Below are 16,786 nucleotides of genomic sequence, written 5' to 3'. Positions count from 1 at the left end.
CTCGTGCTTTTCTATGATTGTTTTTCAGGCTCGAAGCTTATTGAGACAGCTGCATTTTGTCATTTGAATTCCTGTTCTTTGGTTATCTGCATCTCATGAAATAATTTTCCAATTTCTGATTGCATAGTAGTGGCATCTTCCAGCATATAAATTATTAGGTAGATAACTTGGATGTCAAACATTCGTTGTTATAAAACGTTCCTGCAATTAAGGATGCTTGTGAAAATAAGCATCTGTAAGTGTAGGAGGGTCATCAGACTGGCACGAGTAGCGCGCACAGCCTGCATAGTCACCAGTGAATTGTGCCAGGACCTATATTTTGCTGGTATTTTTCAATTAGGAATATTTATAGAGGCTTGGAGATGAGAAAGTGTAATTTCTTTATGATCAAAGGTGCAGGAATGTCTGTACTGTTCTCTCCATAGCTAAAGGGGCAGTTTGAATGCTTCCTTTTACTACGTGTCCTTTGCTGGCTGCATTTCGCTGACGGATTTTGCAGGATGGGGATGTGAATATCACCCCAAATACCAATGAACAGGTATTTGGGATGAAATCAGAAGGTAACTTTCTGCTTGTGTCCTGACAGCTAGAAGCATCTGAGGCAAAGCAAGCAGCACAAAATTAAGGTAAATTTCTCTCCTTTCTAAAAGGAGAGAAATGTTTGGGAAAGCATAATAAAAGCAATGGACATGAAGAATGACGATGACCTGGAAGAGAATACAGTTTGTTACAGAAACATTTGATGCTATTAGCCTTATTCACAGGGTCATCAGTAGAAAGGGGGGTAAAAGGAAGAAGAAAGGCTGGTACATTTAATTATACTGGCAGAGATGCAGAGTGCAGAACAGAGGAGGCAGCACTTTGCAGTGGTAGTTTGAACTGCTTTGGGCTGCTGCCATGCAGCGCTGGCTGTTTCACAACAGGAAGGATATTATCGGTGAGAGGCTGTGATCTTCACCAGTTGGGATGAAACCCAGTCCCAAGGCATCAAATTAAAGGAATGTTTAAAAGAAACGCTTCTTTTTTTATCCCCTGCTAGACAATATTCTTTCAGGGGTAAACTGAAGGTTTGTGTTGTGAAAGGAAGGGACAAAGCAGGTGGAAGCAGATGGCTTGTGGTGGTTACCAATAGAAATGTGAGAGCTGGAATTAAATAAAAAGTTTGGACTACATATTTCTATGCTGAAATAAATGAACTGAACAAGGCTGCAATTCAGCAAAAGCTTTTGAAAACCATCTCCAAATCCAGCCTTATTCAGCAACAGCATAATTTTTCAAAAACGCCAACCTGCAAGCAAACAATGCCTAGTCTGCTAAATTACTGGAGTGCTCTTGAAAATGTCACACCATAATATGGAAGTACTCATTCGGGAAGACATCCCTTGTGAGGAAAGAGTTTAAACAAGGGTTTATGTCCATTTCTGAGTTAGGACTGTTAATATTGCTTCCATGACAAATTGATATTCACAAAACTTAAGCACATGTATAAATTTAAAGACAATTAAATGGTCTCTTGAATGAGGGCCTAGCTTAGCAGAAGGAAACAGCTGAAGCAAGTATGATAAATTAATTGAAAACATCTAGAAATTGTTTTGGGAGGAACATGACTGAAAATCAGGAAGATGGCTTTAAACTAAGCTGAAAAGGATTGTGGTATCAAGAAAATGTGTTAATTGAACCTTTTTTCTTTATCTTTTCTCATGTGTCATGAACGACTGTTAAAAAAAAAAAGCCTGATTTTGTGCCTCTGAGATAGGAAATGCACAGGTTCTGAGGACAATGAGCAGTATGCAGCAGTCCTTGTAAAATGAGCTTCTTGAGACAGGAATAACTAACAGATATGAGTGAGTAAGAGAGTGGTGGTGTTTAGTGTCTTATAATGCTCATGGTGCTCTCCATTTAAAATTTTCTTGCCTGTTATTCATCCAAATCAGTACAAGATATCTTCTCTCAAATTTTAGGCTTTCACAGTTCATGTAAATGTGAAGTTAGTCAAGCAAAATAATTCTGTCACCACTCTGTAACAAATCTTTAAGGTTTATTGAACACATTTGAAAATAGTCCAGGAGAACAGCTGCATAGGATTAATCATTCTCAGGGCAAAAGTGGATTTTTCCAGACCTTTGCATACACTTCACAGTCTCTTTCTCAAATGAAAAGCCTGTTTCTATTAAAAAACCGAAACAAACAAATCAACAATGAATTTCAACAAATTTGTCATCTTGACAAAGCAATCAACTAGCAAAAATCTCTGACAACAAGCAACTAAATTATGACCCCTCTGAGTGTGGGCTTTCATGAAATTCCAGCCCCATCACTGTGCCTTCTGATGGCTGTGAGTCCTCATGTGAAATTAGGTCTTTGTATGGCAGTTGGCATCTCCAAGCCTGCACGACTAGTTCTTTGTGTCATACTTGGTGGTAGCCAATGCCTGAAGTGTGCGAGGACCGAAAGGCTCCCTGAAAAGGTCTGGAGCATAGTTTCATGGGGTTGTGTAAGAAGCAAGCATATGTTGTCTCTACTTACCTTATATCAACTGCATGAATTTAACAGATGTCTGCTGTCTGTCTCCTGGGTTACCAGTTGAATATTTCTAAGTTCATACACATGCCAAAAATAATGGAAGTTGCAATTTACTTTTATTTCATCTGGTTTTGTTTTCTTTGAGTAAAGGGGGGAACAAATAAAGAGTTTATTTATGACAGAAGGACATAATCTGTTTGCAAAAATTCCATGGTCCAAATTACCCTCTCACTTTACCTGCACCCACTCCAGGACAAGAATTTTCTGTCAGCTCTTCCCCTAGCTGTTATCTGTATCAATATTAGTCAATGGGAGTGCTGAAGTCTGTGGGGCAAGAGCTGCCATGTAAAGAAAGGTCTCTTTAATGAAATGGCTACCTTTGCTCTGTGGAAGCATTTTTGCAGCAAGTCAGTGATTTCTCCCTATGTATTAACATCAGTTACAGTTTCCATTTAAAATCTGGAAAATTCATTACTTTTTCTGCTTATGAGAATGGAGCTCCTAATTGTGATCTTGCATGTGCCGCTGATTTTGTGGGAATGACTCCAGAACTAAGCAGTATGAGATCAGGCTGAGAACCCAGGATGCTCTTGTACTGAAATTAACTTGGTCTGGAACAATTTATACTTTTGCAGATAGCTGATCTCTGACGATGTGCAAGAGGTCACCACTTGGCAAGCTCTTTACTGAACTGTACATCAGTAAAGATGAGCAGCTTTTTTTTTCCCGAGAGACTGATGATGGGTGTGGTTCATCTGTGAGTAGAGATGGCAGAGGTATGTCAAACTCTTCTGGCATTTGAGCTTTCTACCTACATGAATTCTAATGTTTATTTCATGGAAGCATATTCTTTTTTGAATATATTCAAAAAGGCTATCCATTGAGGTACACTGAATTTTCAACAAGTATGAGCAAGCGGTTTGGTGATGAACAGAATAAACAAGCATTCAGTGGGACGTATTTTACTTGCACTTTCTCTTTGGAAGGCTGAATCCTAAGTATCTAATGAACCTGAATGCACAGTGGCGCCAGTTAAGAATTGGTTTGCTCTTGCAAGAAAAACACTTTTTGGTGTTTTCTGTAAATAAATAGCTAACTGTGCTGGAGAGATAAAAAGAACAAAACACCATGATCGTCTGCCAGTGACGTGGTCTGTGATTCTGTACTGTAATTAATTTTAAAGATATTCAAACTAGAAACATCTTTTTTTTTTAATGCAGGCCATAAGCCTGCAGTTCCTGGCTATATTCTTAATTGTTAATAGTTGGGTCTGACGGATTTTTCCAGCTTATTTCAAGGACCAGGAAAAAGAAAGATGTTTAAGTAAGGAAGCAGTGTGAGAGCACTGCTCAGACAAGCCTGCTAGATTTTTCCAACCAGAATCTAAGAACAGCAAGAGATTGCATTAGTATAATAGAACATCCTGCGTGCCACCCCAGTGATTCTAGGATTCAGTAACCGCAGTGCACCTGGCACCAGACAGCGACTGCATTTTCAGAGTGTTTCTCTGGATAAGAATGATCCAGCTGTCAAACACTGAGTCTGGAGAACTAAAAGATGAGCATGAAACAAATGTACAAAACTCCCTTGTCTCAGATTATGTTTCTGAAAGAGCAAGGTTTAAAAGAATTCACCAAAAAAACCCCACTCTAATTTTTCAGGACAAAAATAAACATAATCATTCTGGGGATAAGTCAAATACTAAACAGGACACAACTGTGTATTTTTAGGAGTAAGGAGCTGAGCTAGAACAGGGTTTCGCTGAGCCACATGCAAACACATAAATTATTAAAATGCTTTGCAGCTATTACTCAGATGCTCAGTAGGATGAATTGAAACTTGCCTGCAAGGGACTAGGCAGGAATCCTTTAACCCTACTACTGCTGTTTATAAGTTGTGCTCAGTGCTTATGGCTTGTAAGTCTGGAAAAGGGATAGAGTGCTTTGTGGTAACTGTCACATGAACTGTCACTTCTGTATGAAGTTGTTTAAATCAATGAAACCAAATTTTACCACTGTAATTGTTATTCTTTTTAAATAATATACTCCAATGTTTTATGAAAAGCAGTGTTCTGCTTTCTGGCATCAAGCCTGAATCTTTAGCAGTAGTACCCTGTTACTATATCCACTGCAGCTCACCATCAAAATGGTGCCAGTAAAAAGTAAGGATCTTTCAGACAGGTCGATTCATGTGAAGGAGTGACAAATACTAATGTTCATTCTGATGTAATAATTTTTTGCTTGTGGAAATGAAAGTACTTTTCAAGGTAGTTACATTTATGTTGGGGGGGGTGGGGTGGGGAGATGGAGGCTAGTTGGCTTTCCCAGGGTCACAGCAGGAGGGCCAACACAAGAACAAAATCTCTTGGTGGATAGCTAGTCCCATGCTGTTCTTAGAGCTGCATAGGGCACAGGTCTCTCTGCCTCAAAGGGGTGTTTCATGAACAACGGAGCACATTCATGTTCTTTTCAAAAACTATTTTATAGCCGTAACAGAAAGACAAGAAGAGACCAAGAACTCTAACATAGTGTTGTTGATAGGCAGGTTTGAGTTAGTTTCCATTCCTCACTTATCATTTATTCAAATAAAATCTTTGGCATTTAAAATGAGAGCTCAAAACACTGCACTCGGAAGCAAATTGAAGTGAATTTCATATAAAAGACCACAGAACAAAACATTTTTGAAGGGTACGCAGATAGGCATTAATTTAAAGTTCTAATACATACTAATAAGTTTTAAATGTTCGTGACTCAGAGAGAGATTGCCTTAAATAATTTAGGCTAGTGTTTGCTAATGGCTGTGCCAACCACAATATAAATATATAGAAAATTTGATGCAGATATAGTAACCTTCTTGTCCTACTATAAATCTATTTACATTCAAATAATTTATGAGTTGTGGTGTTCATAGTATGCCTATAGAATAAACATTCAATACAAGGAGAGAAATAGCAGTGGCAGTATGAAATAGCATATTTTTGTGTTAACCTTTCATAGGTGGAATATATCTCTCTCTATAATGGACCCCTTATTCATCTGTTTATACACTATTCCATTCCTTCACAAACCAACCCTGGGTTTTTTTGTGAAAATGTGTTGCACCTCTTTACCTTGTTAGTTTGAGAGTGCTGCCTTTTTGTGAAAAACTGAAAATACAAACATCCCCACCAGTATGATCAACAGCCTCACTTTGGCTCTCCAAAATAGAGTAATCTACTCAGTTTGAGTCTTCTAGACTCCTCTTTAATCAATGGAAAAAGAAAGATAGCCTAAATGGTGACGTCTTTCACGTACCCTAGATATCTATATTAAAATGTGAATGTTAGATTATTTTGTATTGTCTGACCCATATTATTGGACTAAGGAGCAAAAGGGTCAAGTGAGTAATAATATTAAAATACATTGCAGGATAGCTCCAATGAGCAGTATTTAGGTTGAGATCATGTGCTTAGTTGTACCCTCCTTCCTCACCTCCAAATTATACATTTAAATATTTGACTGAAGTCTAAGATTGCGTTTTTGCAATTTTAAGGATTCCTGATGTGTCATTCAAATTAATAGGAATTTCTTGCTATGTTGTGTGACACCTGGACCAGATCCTTAATGGCCTAAGTCAGAAGGTATGGTGCTTTTGCAAATAGTCTGCCACACATTTCTGATGTATGAGCTATATTTAAATCTGAGGCATTATATTCCATGGGTTTAAAGGTAGTGTTTTTGACATTTTTGTGTTTAGAGCTAAATGCATTTACTTTGCTTGTCACAATAAAGTCTCTGATATGACAAAGCAAGTTTCTAATACAGATTTCAGCAGGTGTGTAGTATATTCTGCCTGTGTAAGTTGTCCCATGTAGATTCTTTATGAACACAATTTGGTGGAAGAAGCTGAGGTAGAAAGCCTATGTGATCCCATGTTTCTGTATAAATCCATTGTTGCCATTTTTTTTTCTTTTTGCACCTGGACTGTTACTTGAATCCTCAGTGTATGGTAGTTTTATTTTCAGAGACATGAGTGACTGCTAGATGGCAAAGCTGGATTCATGATACCCAGCTTCATTTTCTCATTTTCCCAAAGGTCTTCAATATGATCTTGAGTGAAGTACATTTCAGATGTTCAAAGGTACTTCTGAGCACATGAGCAAATTAAGATCACTCTTCTACTTCACTTTCCTGTCTTTCCGATTTATTCTGAGGAGGTTCTGAAGATAAATAAACTAAAGGCTTTGTGGTTCTCAGCTATTACTGTGAGGGGAATTACAAGAGTACTTGAGACAGTGAAATTATAGTTCCTTTCTAGACAGTCCTTGACACAGTCCTCAACAATTCTCCTCACAATGTCATTGTGTGTAGCTAATAAGGCTCCAGAAATGCAGAGCAGGCTGCTTCATTATTTAAAATTCAGGGACATTCTTCAGCTGTAGCAACATCACAAGCCATGCGAGCTGTTACCAACGTTAGCAAAATGCTACTTTCCTCGCATCCAAAAAAAGCACATTGGCTATTAGCACCAATCTGCCCACCTGCCGGTGGATTTAGTGCATAATCTACACAAGTCACTCACTGCATGATGATATACCACTGCAGACCTGATATCCAAGAAAATGGTATCTTTTGCCCGAGCTGTCAAGTGGAGGCTGGGTATTTGCTATTGAATAAGAGGGGACGTACTTATTTTTCTACCATATTCCTGAGTAAATTCTATGAAAGAGTTTGAATGATGGTTCAAATGTTACCTCAAGCAAGTGCTCTCTTCTGTGTCAAAGAATGTTGTAAATCAAACCAGGTATAAAAATTCAAGAGCTCTTGAGGGCACTATAGAACTGGTACAAAATAGAGTAGTAATAAGTAGGCACTCTTTGCTACAAATGTTTTCTGGTACCAGAAAAGGAATGTTTACTTTCAAGTGAATACTGAAGTGAATTAAACAAAACTCTCTCTATTAAAGTTACAGTTAACAATGTGGTGTTAGGTTCTATTTTATCCATTTACCACCATAAGTGAAACAGTTATCAGCCCCATCCTTTGTAAGGCTGAGCATGGAAACACTTACTAAACACAAGCAAATAATGATCTCCTACAGACTTGATAATTACAATCCAAAGGAACTGAGTGTTGTAAGGAAAAAGGGACAAATCAGCAAGAGTTGAAGGAGGTAGAAAACATTGATAATTTTTTTCAATTTCTCTTTCCTTCTCTTCATTACTTCCATTTCCCTATCATTAGTATTTTCATTTGACGTCGTGACAATTATCTGAGGGTATCTGAGAGTCATACTCATGAGATTTTTAATAATATGTTAATTTCCATAGTAATGTGCTTCATTTTTCTTTCTGTATTACAGAATTAGGTTTGGTGGTCTCTGGAGGAACTTCAGAAATGGAAGTTGGAAATGAATCAACACTGCATCAGTCACGTTTTACACTCTTGCCATGAGACTAAAGCAGTTGTGGAAAGGACTCCAGGTTCCAATGATGTAGGTACTTTTTGTAACCCATGTAGATAAATCCTGTCAGTGTAATACGGTTGTATGAGAACATAAAGTCAAGCACCTTAATCTAAGTGCCTGAGATCTCTGATGTATTTGCAGGAAATATCAAAAACATTAGCTGCACTAAAGTTTCGTTTATAAAAGTGACAGTTTAGCTGAAACATGATTTCTGTACATTGCCTTAGCTGCATTATATTTTTTCTATCAAATTTGAACAAGTGAAAAGGCTGCTGTGTTGACTGCTAAGCACTGCTGTTTGGTAGCGTTAGACAATCAGCTCTTGTCACCGGTATTGCTTCTTTCCTCATGCCAGTCTTTGCTGCTGTCAGACTAATATGCTGCACATTTAAATCTTCCTGGATCACAGGGATGCTGTGTAGGCTCAACTCTTTATGAAAGAAAGTGAAGAGTTCTTGTTTGTAATGAGTTCCTGTGCAGCCAGACTTTCTCTCCTGAGTTTATCTGGGAGAGACTCCCACTTAGGCTTGCAGCTGTTGTCTGTGATGACCAAACTGCTTGCTGTCTGATTTGTTATTTTACCCTTTTATGATACCCTTTTATTTCACAGCTGTGTTACTTACCTGTGATTTTCCAAACAGCAAACATAGCACTTCATTTTGTAATAAATCGTAATGGGTGTGAAATTTGGTGAAAATGGGCGCAATAGCAGCTGCTGTTCAGTACTAACATTTAGTTGCGAAGTAATACACAGGTTTTGAACCGCTAGCAATGTGTTCATATGTACAATGGAGACATCTTGGGAATACCTGTGAAGAGCTCCCTCATCTCACCATCCTCACATGCAGTGGCACTGGGGAAAAGAAATGGCGTTTTTAACAAAAATTGTTGTATTTGTGCAGCATTACAAAAGGAAAAAAGATAACAGCAAATACTGTAATGCCATTATACAAATGAGTGGTGTCTGCTTTTCTGAAATACTGTGTTTACTCTTGGTTTGTACCATTTTTTTTCTTGCAGTTACTTCAAGCTTGTGGTTAGGAATTTTCACTATATGAGACTATAGTCTATGACAGTCCTGGTGAAACCAAGTGAAAAAAAACCCCAGCTGGCAAAACCTTCATGAAAGCCATGAAAAACATGTCTAAGACTCCTAGTAGTAGTCAATTTTATGTGCCTTTCTATGCACTTATAAGTTCCTGGCTCCTTCCTTCTTATAATTCATGTATGCAACAATTTTCCGTTGTCCTTACAAAACTGTTCTTTTCTGTTACCTCATTAGTCTGTCATAACTTTTTAAAAACCCAAGGAACAGCTTTGATAGATAGAGATGTGGACACCTTGTCAGAAACAAAATCAATACACTAGAAAATGGTTTCATTGAGAAATTTAATGTACAAAATAATCGGCTTGTCCAATTGTGTAGTCTTATAGCACAATGTATGCTTGTGAAAAGGGGGAAGTGCTAATGAACAGGTGTGTTTTCTCATGTCAGGGAATGAACACAGTATAACTGTTGCCTCAACAGAGCAGTAAAGAAAAAAAAGAATGACTAACTCAAACCATCATTTTTGTTTGTCTGGAATGGACACAATGGACTATCCTAATAAATAGTGTGGTTAATATTGTATTAGTTTTCACGTTTGAGAAAGTGGTGAAGCACGAAAACTGGAAAGTATGGCTCAAAGCCATTGAAAGCAAACTCCATGAATCTCCTCCGTAAGAGATCCCAAATTCCCAGCCTGAAGTTGATGTGTGTTTTCAGATGTGATACCTTTTACAGTTGCAAATTCTTAGTATAAAACCAAAGCTGACATAGTAAATAGTGTGAATATTGTTTAATAGGGATTAGTTTATATTCTTGCATACCTTGTTCATCTTGAGATAGGGCAGTTAAGTTGTAAAGATCCCCGTTCATCTCAGCTGGTAGGGAAAGGTGTAATTTACCTGCCATTGTTCCCTTAGCCATTCCCCATCACTTCTGTGTTTAGTGTCATCTTGTAAGTATGATTTTTGGAAGTGACAACCTAATTGTGGTTGGAATTTGTTGTGCCAGGAAGGACTCCTCACAGCCAACTGAGTCTGTACTACACTGGCCAAAGCATACTAGCTGCCACATGTAAGAAAATAAATATGGGCAAGGAGATAGAGCAGCAATCAGTTTGGTCAGGCCTTGCTTGCTATTTGCTCAAAAATCCAGCATACGTGTGCTTTACTGAGTGCTCATGCAGGCTATGTCTGTTGTAACCAACTAGTTTAGCATTTGTTTTTTTTAAAAATATATGTTTAAAGGCAGATAATGGTGACAAAAAATCAGAACGGTGGTGGGTTGATGGTTCCTCTGTTTTTGGACTCAAAGGGAGACTTGTTGCATGCTCTATGCAGGAAAGTCAGCGTTCCCCTTCATTACCTTTGCTACAAACACAGGAAAAGCCAGTCTGACTCTGCTGCTGTTCCATCTGCCCTGGTAGGTAGCAGCAGAAAGTATTTGCTTGTGGAATATCAGTAGTTAGTACAGCAAGAAAAGTTTAGAAAGGAAACTACGTGCCTGCAAAAAGATTGGTAGAGCTTGCTTATCTGTCAAGAAGCACGGACCTGGGCTTGTACCCGATGGAATCGGAGTTTGATTCCTGTTCTGCTCATCTGGAGGCTCTTTAGAAGAAAACTAATTTTTTGATGTAACAGTTCTAAACCCCTTAGTGACTATATTGGTAATTTTTGGCATAATCTTCCATATAAATTTAACCTTTGCTATTTGTATGCTGTGTCTGCAGGTGACAGTCCAACTCTTACACCTCTAGCTAGGAAATGCTTACTGATGTCAACTGATAAAAATATGCCATGAACAAGTTGTGATGCTCCTTTACAGAACCTGTAATGAATCTGGGGCATGGATTTTCTCCCACAAGTAATCAGTCCAAGTAGGTTAGTGAGATTGAGAAGTGCTTTGGAAGAAGAGGAAAAGTAAAAATAGAAACCTGCAGTTGTATGATGGGGAGTGTTCAGACTTTAAATTTCAGGGAGCAATGTGAGTATGTGTGAAAACTGGGAAGACATTTATCCCTTTCTAAAAGTTTACCCAGTTTTTTTGATTGCTCAGATTGGTAGGAGGCATGGGGTTGCACTAGAGGGATTTTTAATGGTTTCTAGAAAGCCCCCCTCCCCTCCCCAATGGTGCAGTTTCTTAATTTGAGCTGTTTGTATGATTGCATTTATAATCTGCTAATTATCTCTGCTGAAGAGAACTTGTTCTTTCATTATAAAAGTACCCACATATGTCTTGTTGCCTTCAGAACAAGCAAGTTGCTATCTTAATACAACCCATCTGTGTGATCTAGTACAAGTCCTGTATGCTGCAGAGAAACAATTTTAGTCATGTCCCCCTGACAGGAGAGGAGTGAAAGTGTCAGCCACAGGTTGGCCGTGGTGATCAAACAAATCCCATGCCTACAGTACCCTGTACAGGCAGGTCATTAGGGCCTCTCCTCTCCCAGTCATACTAGGCTGTTGAGGAGACCAGGGGGGGGCACTGTCCCCAGCCCCCAGGCTTGAGGGGTGTTCAGTAAAAGCAGTGTTTTCACTACTGCCTGGAAGAGCCACAGTCTGCTGGACCCTGTGTGGCTTTCTCCATTTCAGGGATGAACTGATAGCTTCAAGGTAATGCTTTGGACAAGCAATTGTGCATGCCGTGGGGAGCTGTGGGAAGTGTGTCGTTGCGCCAGCAGTGTTGCTGCGTGGGGTGAGCCTTCGCGGTGGCCTGCTTTGGCAAAAGTGACAATCCTCTGATTGACTGGTCTTTCTTGTACGCTTAGCTCTCTGGACTAGTCATTCAGCTCTGGTTTTTGCAGTTCTTTCTGTGTATGCTGGAGGTTTTTTTGTTGCTGTTTTGATAATTACAGAATGCATATTTTGCAAAGGTTTCCAGCTGCTCCTGCCATCTGTCCTCTACCACACCACAGAAAACATTTTCTTTTAATCAGCAGTTGGTCTCTGCGGCCATAAGAGCTGGTGTGATGCAGATTCAGTACTGCTAGGGACGGGCAGCCCAGCGATGGGTAGAATGCAGTCTTTTTAATGATTCTTGTGGGGTTGGATTCAGAATGTGGACTGTGTCTGTCAATTTTAAATTGGGTTCCTTGGTATCAGAGGTTTGGAATGAGTTGTTGGTAAAACATGAGTGAGCCTGGGAGCTAGACATTCATTGTTAGAAATAAATGGTGTTTGACATTCTCTGTAAAGATTTCCTACTTAAGCTGTACTTCCTCTTGTTCTAAGGGGCCCCATCTGTACACTTCATTGCCTTTTACAATGCTAAACTTAAATCACACCATGCTAAAAGCGCCCCTGAAAACAGTTGTCCCTGATGACTCCTTGCCCTGAGTGACCTCTACATCTGTCATTAAATTTAGTTTTCTCTTCAGTACTTTTAATCTTCAGAGCATACAGGAAGATCAAAATCTGCTAGATCAAGTGGGGTAGTCCCTCATGTCACTATACCAAATTGGTAAGTATGGTGTGGGTTTAGCAGATCTCTCTCCTTTTTATTTTGAGTCATAGCTTCCCCCCCCCCCCAATATTCTTATTCTTTGATAAGAATAGCACTGTCCTTTACTTACCTCAGGTACAGACCATGGACTGCCTGATACAGCAGTTTCCAAATAGATGGATGATTTCTTTCTGTGCTTGAATGCAGTTTGTTTTCATTTTTCATCAATATTGTAGCACAAAGAACTTCTCTACTGAAAGTTGATAAAATTCTCTTTGACTTCTATTGCTGTAACATCCTGGGGGGTCACTTTATGACTTCCAGTGTTACTCCTTCAGGCTTTCTACTATCTTAGCTGAACTCTCCATCATGAAGCTTTCTTGCAACTATGCTCTTAAGTGAAATAAGTTGCTCTGAGTTAGCTTGTTTTAAAAATATTCAGTCATTACAATGGCCCAGTGGCCACTGTGACTTGTTACTCTCAGTTGTTACGTATATTGCCATTGATTCCAGCTTGTTTCAGGATCAGAAAACCTTGATTCCAAGATAAATATCCTTTCAAGAAGATAAAAAATAAATCAAATTGTACAAAAAAGGCTTGAAAAGAGGTGAGTAAAATGTACATACTCTTTTTGCATGTTACCTTGATTTAACTAAATCTAAGAATAATAGGTCTCTGGCTGGTTTGATTTCCACGTAATTAATAGAACAAAGACTATAAAGAATAAAAGAATAAATCTTACATCAATCTTGAACTCAGCTGCTCTGTAGCAAAAGCTTGCTTCTCTTTCCGTAGAGAAGGAAGAGAGAGAAGTGTGAACTGCAGATATAGGTGATCATTATTAAAAACTAATAAAGTTTGGAGATAGAAATAATTAAATAAAGAGGGATGGAGAAATTGCCTAAGTCCTTTGACATTGTAATATGAGGATTTCCTAAAGATTTCCACCACAATTCACATTGCCAGGCAGCTGGGCTTAGCATGTAGCTGGGAAGCAGAAGGGATGAAAGGAGCGTGTCCTGGAATCTTGTGGGGACTGCATGAAATCTATCAATCCCAGGGATTGTTGAAAAGGGACTTATCAATCAATCTACGTTTTTGCCCCCCTGCCAACCAACAGAGCCTCCATTTAGGATGTTTCCAAAGTAGCTTTTCAGGTTTATAGAGGGGTAGAAGCGATCGTGCTGTAAAGCCACTGATTTCCTTTTCTTTGCTCAGTGGTAATTTCACCTCTCCTAGAGGGGCACTCAGTCTTAGAAACTATTTCTTTAATGTTTCTGCTTCCACCCAGATTTTTAACAGATGGCTGAAGCTGTAGCTACTCCGAAGGGTGAATGAGACCATGACTGTTGGCTGGTTTGACTTTTTATGTATTCCATATGGAAGTAAGAAAAACATTTAAACAACAGTATTTTAATGCTGACAACCTTGTCAAGAAGAGCTTAGCTAGCAAGAAGAGCAGGAATGGTCGATATGAACTCCTTGGAGGCCTGCAGTTCTGTCCTCATGAAAAACGAAGGAAACAAACAAAAACCTTTTGAAGAAAAATAGCTTTGCTATATTCTTTGTCGCTTTGTCAGCTCTGTTGTGCACAAGCTGAGGCATGTGAGGAAGTGGGGAGATGATGGGTTAAGACAGACTTGTGATATAAGTGGCAAAGAGTTGACTATACTCTTACTTCAGTTCCCTGGGAAGGTCATGGCTCTGGCACCTTGTACCTCTCTTACCTGAGGTGGGCAGCCTGCTGGCCAAACTGGGGAGAGTACTGGACAGCAAAAGGAATGAGGTGATTTCTTTAAAACACATGAGATTTGAAAAAGAAGAAAATCAGAGAGCATGGCTAGTTCAAGTGTTTTTCCCAACCCTGAAGTTTTATTACAGTCTTTATAGGTCACAGATGAATTTTCAGTTCAGAACCTACTGTTGTTTCACCTGAATCACTGGGAATTGCTATTTTATGGTACATGCTCATGAAGATGGTAAAGTGAAGTGACCTTTCACATTCACTGATGCTTAAAGGAATTACCACTTATCAAGATTTAGATTTATATTAGAATTCTGGATCATAATGTCCATAGTGTTTTTCTGGCTTGTTTGTGACCGAAGGTGGAAGGAAAAAGCTGAATTATTTCTGTGCAATGTTATTTTCTTCTGTCTTCAAGTTGGCTAGGTATAGGGCTGCAGTGTTTTATTCAGAAGCTGCTGTAAATTACACATTTCACACTTTGCTCTCAAATCCCTGCATTATTTACTTGATATGTTGCCACTTCTGATTTATACCAGTATAAATTAAGTCAGAATGAGGTGTCTGTCCACATCTTTCCTTTTCCTTTGCAGAAGGTGCTTCTGGGAAAGCTCCACTTTGTCAGAGATTTTCAGGTATTCTGTGTCTTATTAGTTTGTGTTCATGGATAGATAAAGTACTCTTTAATTTTTCCATGCTCAATTTTAATGCTGTCAGATAAAATATTAAAAGATCAGAGGATGGGAAAAAGCTTTTTGTACAATGATTCTGTACCTCAGATACTGCCATGATTTTGTCTTTCTGCTTCTGTCTATAGGTGAAAAGAGGTCAAATCAGATTAAATACGGTTACGTGTTCTGTGTTACTTTACCACTTTCTTTTTGTTACGTTAACTTTTTTGGTAGTCTAACTGAAGAATTTTGATCCCAGAGAGTATTTTACCATTTATCCTCAGTCAATTTATGATTAAAATAAGTAATCAGTAGTTTACTAAAATCAACACATATTGTTAAAATTTTGTATGAATAATGAGGCCTTGGAGGGATTCTCAGCATCACGAAACCATTTTGTAACAGCTGTGTTTGACATTGTTCTGTGCTGTTAAGGGCTACTGCAGTGTTATTTTGAAGCTTCGTATCTGCATGCACTATTGTGGGTAGGGTCACAGGATGGCACAGCAGGGGTGCTGCCTGGAGTGCATCTGGAAAATGACGTCTGTGATGAATCCTGGGACATGTAGTCTAGTCAGGAAGCTCTGGCTTTGGGCAGAGTGGAAACCAGATATATTCTGGCACCTTTGGTGAATATTGGCTATTGTTGAAAGGATCCAAAGTGAACTTCAGATTGAATGTAAGAAAGTAAAAATTTTTCAGAACAGGTGGATGTGACCTGACGAGAATTGCTGTCTTCTCATCAGGGAAAAAACAAAATGAAATAAAACTTTAAGCAAAATCAAAACTCCACTGTAAAAAAAGTCAGTTTTGCAGAAACTGCAGTGAAACTTAGTAGTATTGTACTCTAGAAATGCTCCTTTTCTGCAGCTTTTTCCTGCAGAAAACTCCCTTAATTTACATTGCCCATACTTTGAGTTCAGTGATTAAAAATTGATTCTCTTTTTTGTCGTTCTTTGGAAAGTGGGGAATTGGAGGCAGTCCATGTGGTCTCTAAAGAGGAGCCCTACATGGATGTAATATGCCATCTTCCAAAGCAGCAAACGTTTCATCCCCAAAGCTCCCTGGAGATATTTTGCCTCATGAGCATTGGTCTGGGTGATTTCTAATCCAAAGATTTCTTTACTGAAAGAGCGGTCAAGCATTGGAACAGGCTGCCCAGGGAAGTGGTGGAGTTACCATCACCAGAGGTGTTCAAAAAAACGTGTAGACATGGCACTTCAGGACATGGTTTAGTGGGCATGGTGGTGTTGGGTTGATGGTTGGACTTGATGATCTTAAAGGTCTTTTCCAACCTTAACGATTCTATGATTCTATAATATAACTAACTAATACAATATAATTAATCAGCAAAATGCCCTTTTCAGTCTTGAGAATGAGATTTCCATCCCGCTACTTCACAGTTCACAGTTCAGTTCTGTCCTCCTTTTTTGTGCAGTGCCTTGCTATGCAGGCATTCCTGTGAAGGAAGGAGTGGGGCTGCGTACATCAGAGTACTCCACCTCTGCAAGGGTGACAGAATCAGGCCTTCTGTGAGTTCACTCCAGTCGCAACCAGTTAATCCCTGTGGAATAAATTTGTAACTATGGAGGAAATGAGGCGTTCTGTGGGAATCAAAACTTTCAGCAGTGCCTCAATTCCTGCAGAGAGCAAAGTTTAATGCTTTTACTGGGAAGGTCTCCCACTGTAAGTCTCCAGGTGAAGATAACACATCTCTAATTGTTAGTGATTGTCTTCCTTGCAGGATTAGCTATTATATAGAGCTCAGCTTGTTCCTCAGTTTGATGTAATTAGTTCATTCTATGTTCAACTCATCAGCACAGATTCATTAAAGTAATAATTGGTAGTCATATTTATTTAACTACTAAGTTATTTTCCATACTGAGTGAATGCATGTAGCCACTACTGGGAGAGAA

This window comes from Phaethon aethereus (assembly GCF_964289735.1).
Source record: "Phaethon aethereus genome assembly, chromosome: 9".
In the NCBI taxonomy this organism is placed as follows: Eukaryota; Metazoa; Chordata; class Aves; order Phaethontiformes; family Phaethontidae; genus Phaethon; species Phaethon aethereus.
This window is presented reverse-complemented; position numbering follows the sequence as displayed.